At 27.2% G+C, this 7,480-nt stretch overlaps 1 non-coding gene across 1 annotated transcript; it reads left to right on the forward strand.

Moving 5' to 3' along the window:
* The first annotated feature begins 227 nt into the window (after window positions 1-227).
* LOC129300039 (U6 spliceosomal RNA) lies at window positions 228-334 on the forward strand. Its single transcript, XR_008590689.1, has one exon. It is a non-coding gene; the product is annotated as a U6 spliceosomal RNA (small nuclear RNA).
* Window positions 335-7,480: the final 7,146 nt, after the last annotated feature.

A 7,480-nucleotide genomic window follows, 5' to 3' on the forward strand; every position in this document is an offset into this window, starting at 1 on the left:
CATTCCCCTCCTTCTACGCCCCCCGTAAATTCACACTTAATAAAATTCATTGATTTTAGAATATCACTTCATTTATAAAATAAAAAACAAATAAATCCATCATACATAGTATTAATATTAATCTCCAGTGTATTATCAAATAAATTAGAATAAACCATATTGTTTAAAGCCCAATTTAGAACAAATAGTATGAGTTCTTGTCTCTTAAATAAAAGATTGAAAATTCAGTCCCTCCAAGGACATTCAATAAAATTGGAATGATATAGAGAAAATTAGTATGGCCCTGCATGAAGATGACACACATAAATCGAAAAAGATTGAAGGCTCGATTTTTTATAATTTATGTATAAAACAAATATAGTTAAAAAGTATGTGTCATTTTCCCTTTGTATTCTAATTGATTCTCCCTAATGGATATTTCTGGTCCAAAGAAAAAGCTTATAAATATAAATAGTATAATTCAATTTTTAAATTTTATTTATGCAATAAAATGTCAACTTCCCCAAACTCTACTTCCAAAATTATTTACCCACAATCACATGGCTATTTTTATAAAAATTACTTGTAGTACAAACATGGTTATTTTTCAAATGTAATTTGATTGAATAAAAAGAACTTGATTGCCCGCAAATAACACACACTTCCTCCGAGAGAAGATTTTTTTATCTTTTTTATAAATTACCTTATTAAATTTTATCACAAATTTTCTCATCTGATCTTTATTCATTATTGAAGAGAAAAAATATACTATTAAATATGTATATTTAATAGACATAAAACTGAAAAATATTAAATTTCTGAACAAAATTAATAAATTTTAAAGTTTTATTTAGTTTTGATAAAATATGTTAAAAGTACTTTATGAATAAGACTAAAGGAATATCTTCAATTCAAACATTGTACGTGAAAAAAATAGGTAAAAGTATACTTCTTTCGTTTTGAGGAGTTGAATGTTTAAAAATGTAAGGCATTTTTAATCTTTGAAGTGCAATCATTATTTTTTTTCAAAAGTGCTCATATTGATAATGACTTTGTATTTATTATATAGTGTTTAATAGAAGTAAATATGAAAAGATAAAGTTAGTTGAAAAATAGATAACTGTTTTATTGAGGAATAAAATTCAGTTAAAAATACTTTATATTTTCAAACGGAGGGAGTATATTTAATCCCTTAGATTTATATAAGATTTTTTAATAATCTTTTAATTATATAAAGTGTTTTTTTTAACACTTTAATCTTAATACCATTAATTTAATTAACAAAAAAAATTTTAAATGTCAACAATATATTTTTAAATGTTAATATATTAAGTTTAATTTTTTATAATAATAATAATTAACATGAAAGTTATCATTTGATCAAACTAATGGTATTAAAGTTTGAGAACAAAAAATATTTTATATAAAATTAATATTAAAAAAATCACATCAGCCATCCTATTCTCAATTCAGCCTAACAGTAGGAAAAAATAAATAAGAAAAGACAGCTGTAATTTATTTATTTTTTCAAAAAGGATGTAATTTCTTATTTGCATATATGCCACTGCCGTCGCGGACGGGCGGCACTAGTTGAACTTGTCTAATCACAAAACTGCCCTTCACTTTTTTGAAAAAACAAACCACCGTCCCTCTGGATGTGCGTCGGAGCTCGCTTTACATGTCAACGCGCTTCTTACTTTCAACTCTACCAAATTACGAATTTATCCCTATCATCACTCAGGTCTTCCCACTGCCCACTGGGATCCATCCGCCTTTTGCTTTCATCTTTATTCATACATTGAGCTGGAGAATCTCCCTCTGTCTCTTTTTTAATTAAAACCGATCGTCGTTTCAAGGTAGAAAAATTTCATTATATTAATACCAGTGCTTTAAATATTAATGGTTTGACTAATGGTAAGGCAACCCCATTAATGAAATTGTTAACGAGTGACGACTTTCCCAAATTTCTTAGATTAAGGATTAAAAATTTACACCTAATATTTTTTATTTATTGGTCCATTACACAAGGCCTTCACGATATGAAGCATATCAAATAAAATAGTTATTTTCATCAATCTCGCCTAACATTTTGCCTCTCTCAAAACAAATAAAATTTGAAGTATCAATTTGATTTACCAAAAGGGTCTCACACATTGGCAGATATATAGCTGAGTTTTTTAAGAATGTATGAAAAATACGATGTCTTAGAAAAACAAAATCCACTTATAAGCGATCTATATGTCTCAGAAAAAAGATAATTAGTCATCGTTGATTGTCTCGGTGAAAAAAAAAAAAATTGATCGTGTTGATTTATGAACAAGGTCTCACAGTTTGACAGTTGGCAGGGAGTTGAGCTTCTTAAACATGTCGTCAAGAGTTCTATGTGCATGAAAAATGCGATGTCAGAAGAAGCAGAACTCACCTATGCAATCTTTGCCAGCCAAAAGTGATAACCGTACTCTTCATTAATTATTGGTTCATGTATATTTTTAGTACCCCAAAAAAAAAATTTAACTACAAGGAATATGGACAAAGTTGTACTATATTTTAATTAAAACGAGAAATTAAAAGTAAATTTGGTTTAAGGAACAATCAAGGGGCTACACATACAGTGTGTTCCTGTGTAGTATTTGAATTTTGAAAACCTTCAAAGAGACCATGACATGGATGATGGAGGCTTTAGTCAAAATATGTGACCAAAAAGTTGGCAACATGTTGATAAACACTTCCAAGTTGTCTCGCGCATATATATTAAACAAGAAATAAAATAAAAAAAATAACTTTGTTATTATATATCAACTAACATTGTTTTCTTTTTTCAATAAAAAAATTTAGGCAACTTAAATTTAATTTGTTAGAGCTGATGAAGACAGCTATAGATGATTTTGAGATCATTGCTTTAAGTATTGGTTGTATTCTTGCTAATTTAATTAACTTTGTTTGTTATCATTATTTACATTTTAAATACAATTAGTTGATATCTAGTGTTGAAATTTGAGTATTCAAAATAAAAGTAAAGAAGAAGGGGATAATTCGATGGGTCCCAGAGATGGGCTTCAGGAGAACGTGGGGAGTGAGGAAAGCGAGGTGCGGGAAGGCAGGGCTGGCACCCGGGGACTCACTTAATCAGGTCTTGACACGTGGTAAAACCAGGCACCATCGTCGCCAGCTGTATTTTTACTGTCCATGGGTTTTATAAGATATTTTCTTACTTAAATAAAAAATAATTTTTCATTGAAAAATTTATTACAAATTTTTTATTAGTTCAATTTTTAAGCATATATATTTTTATATTTTTTATTAATGAAAAATTATGAAATTTTATATTTTTTAAAAAATAATATTCCCAGTCATATTTAATTGATTTCATCAATATTTGTAATTGAAACAGAAAAGAATGTAGCTCATGGGAAATAGCACTGGGCAGGTATCCGCTTTCGTTGGATTATTAGTCCGCTACACTAATTGTCACAAACATGATTTTGTTTTTTCCCCCAAAATTAGGTTCATTTAATAAAAAAAAGATAATAAAATTATTTTAAAATTATAAATAATAATTTATTCTTTCAAAATATAATAATTTTTCTGAAGTTTCTAACGACTTTTCTATCATTAATGAATTTATATAAATTATTAAATTATTCTTATTAAAAATAAATAATTTATAAGTTTTATTAAATATTCACAACTTTCTTTTTTATATTCACAACAATATAATAGCAAATAAGAAATTAACTTGTAAATTTGTGATTTGCTCTTACATTATTGTGAATATAAAAAAAGTTATAAATATTTAAACAAAACTTATAAATCATTTATTCTCAACAAGAGTAATTTCATAATTTATATAAATTCATTAATCACAGAAAAATTTTTAAAAACTTTAGAAGAATTATGAGATTTCAAGAAACTAAATTAAAACTCATACATTTTAGAAAAATTTTATTATCATTTTCTCTAATAAAAATTGTTAAATTAATTTGTCTGCGGCAAATTTGGAAAAAATGCTGAAGTAAAATGCAATCTATGAGAATAAACAATGGAGGATAATAAAACTTTTAGTTTTTTTTTAAGTTTGCTTTCATTTTGATTCAATAATTTAAGTTTAATTTTTATTAATTTTGTCTCTTATATCTTCTTAAATTATTATATGAGTCCTTTAAATTTTAAAATATAAATTAATTCTTGAAATAGTATAATATATAAAATATATTGATAGTTTGACATACATACATACATACATACATACATACATATATATATATATATATATGTAACTTAATTGAGAACAACTTAATTCTCAAATTAATTTAATTTTTATCATTTTAATCTCTTACACTTATTTTGTTTTTTTTTATTTTTTAAAATTTTAGAGCCTGATTTTTTCTTACACAAATAGTTATATTTTTTTCATCAATATACATGATTGTCATTAATATTTTGTTATATCAATATTAACAAATTTAATTATGTAACTTTCTTTTTAAATAATAGGACTGAATCGATAATCAAAATAAACTTAAAAAATTAAATTAATAAAAATTATATTTAATAAATTAAATTGATAATTAACATAAACTTGAGGGACTATGAAGTAAAAATTGTGCAATCCATCCAAAAACTAATTAATATAAAGTAGAGTCATTATTTTACTTTGCACCAAAAAAAAACGAAGAGAATGGATAAAATAATTTTTTACATTCCTACTTTACTCCAAATTTTCTTATTCACCAAAATCAAATGGAAGAAATTATATATATATATATATATATATCGACCAAAGAAAAATTTTGATATTTCATTTACTATTTGTCCATCATTCATTGAATTTGAATGTGAAAAAACGAACATGACACTAATCAATGTGAGTAATAATTAGCTTATGCACTTTGTTTTCTTTCATGCTATATTGTAAAAAAAATTAAAGTTTAATTTTAGCTTTATATTCATTTTTTAAGAGCGTTAGACACTCTATATTAATAAGTGAAGCAATTTTTTACTTGAATTATATTTTAAGGGGGCAAAATTCTTGCTCTGTTAATCTCGACATTTATTCTTCCATTTTGTGCTGATGTGTCATAATTAGGACCCATCATTTTCTAACTTGGCATCCACAATTAGTAAGCTTTGACCCTGTTTGACCATGTGACACGACAAAATTGAAGAAATCATGCGCTCCTTCATTGTTCTTCTTCCCGCCTATGCTCTTCTTCCTAAAAAGCAAAATCACGATTGCTAGAAGGAAATTGCACTGAGAATCGACATCGGAAAAATAGTCACTCCCAGAATCATGACCACTCTGCTGATTGTTCGATTGCATTCTCCTCCTTTTCTCTTATCTACCAAAGCCTTCAAATCCTCTTTAGATCCAGAGCTCTGAAATTTAGGGGACATGGAGGAATTCCCATTAGATAAGTCCACGAGACTATAATTTTTTCATAATTTACTCAACTACTAAAACTAGCTTTGAAAAAAGATGCCGGAGCAGGACCTAGAAAACACTAATGACACGTAGGGAATTCAATTTCCCAAAAAAAAAAATCATGGAAACAAAATTACAAGGATTTAGGGTTTTATATAATTTTTTTTTTGCTAGAAAATAATAGTTGGACTGAAATTATACTCAAATGTCTCTATTATTTTTTGCTTCACTCTATCATTTTGAGGTGAAGAGAACAGTTGGCGAAACCTAAAAAATGAAACCCAATTTCGAAGAGCCCTTCTGCGGACAAACCAAAATGATTACAAGGGCAATGGAATGGTTGGATGGTATAAATGATTTATCAGGAGTTGGACGGTTGCGATAGTGCTTCTCTGTGTTCAGACTCTCAACCTCTCCCAAACTTATCTCGCTCAGATCCAATAGGGCTGCTGGTGGAACTGGAAGGAGAAAAAGATGAGGGATGCCACATCAGAGAAAAAGAGAGTCAGAATTTACAGATTAGATGCCAAGTCAGAAAATAATAGGCCCCCATCATGACATATCAGCACAAAAATGGAGAATAAATAAATGGAGGATTAACGGAGGAGCAATTGCTCCTATAAACAAATAATTTATGAGAAAAATTGCCAAATTTATTAATATAAGGTATCCAGCGCTTTTAAAAAATAAATATAAGAGTAAAATTAGATCTTAACCTTTTGTAAAATAATGCCGACAATGATTGATATTAAAGCCACATATAATTTTTAAATTGTATTGATAGATATTGATTTGATTCATTTTAAGTGAATAGATCGTGTTTAACTAGTCATCAACTAATCAGCAACGACACATTATAAAATTATTATTATTGCTAATTTTGTTAAAAATTGAAAAAATACAGTACATTTTGTCGTCAATTAAAGAGTTAGCTTTTTTTAATTTCATATAATCTGTGTATTTAAATATTATAATTTTAAAGTTTCCAGTTTCCACACCGGCATCAGATGAATTTTACAGTACATATACCGTGGATATGATGCAACCAGGATAACTTTTTTAAATGTGACAAAAGGAACAAATTATAATAAAAGAAATCTAATTTGACATTAAATAAAAAATAACTCAATAATAAGATATTGCAATGAAAATATTGTCTTAAATAGTTTCACAAGAATTAAATCAAAAGACTAAGTTGTTTTGGAATTAAATCATTAATTCGATATACAACTGCCAACAACTCATATTTATAGTGATATTTGTCCCTTTGTTTATATTTAGCAATGTCATTTAAAGATTTCCCACCCCACTTATGAAGACACATGATAATTTAGTAGTGGATGAAAATCATAATAATACAAATTTCCAGAGACCATATGATTGCACTGATAGAAATGGATATAATTTAATTTAATTTAATAAAGCCACGTTGATCCAATCATCTGAGATGATAAATGAGCACCGATTTGTTTGTTATTCGTATAGAAGATATCATCAGAGTCTGTGTACTTCTTTTTCGTGATGATTGAATTTCTACACATTTTTTTTCATTCCGAGTCCTCAAATGAATCAATTTTGTGCCAAAGTGTATCTTCCTACGAGGGTGTTGCAAAATTTTACAAATTCATTAAAAATTTTGTTGTGAATATCTTCCTACGAGGGTGTTGCAAAATATTATTTAAAATCGATTTTTTCGTTTTTCTAAATTTTCGTCACAAATTTTTGAATACATAATGGTAAGTAATTGACAATCATGAATAACAAGTTTTTACTGGTGACATTGACAGCATTTCTCAAAATGTAATTTCTTAAAAATTCATTGGTGATGAGATTCAGAGCTTTCATTGGATCCCTGCAAGAGCATGATTTTTTTTTTTTAGACGCTGACCCAAGAAAGTTTTAAACCATTGAGAATCATCATCATCAAGTTTGTTAATGAAGTTTTCTAAAAACTATTAGAAAATGAATAGTATGTGGAAAAATATTTTTTAAAAAAAAAAGAGAAGAAAATGAGCAGAGAACCTAACTATTCGGCTTATAAGCTTATCGGCTTTACGGGTGCCAAGAAAATTTCATTTT

This window comes from Prosopis cineraria, unplaced genomic scaffold (assembly GCF_029017545.1).
Source record: "Prosopis cineraria cultivar Desert tree isolate PC_DT_omini unplaced genomic scaffold, ASM2901754v1 PC1402, whole genome shotgun sequence".
NCBI classification, from domain to species: Eukaryota; Viridiplantae; Streptophyta; class Magnoliopsida; order Fabales; family Fabaceae; genus Prosopis; species Prosopis cineraria.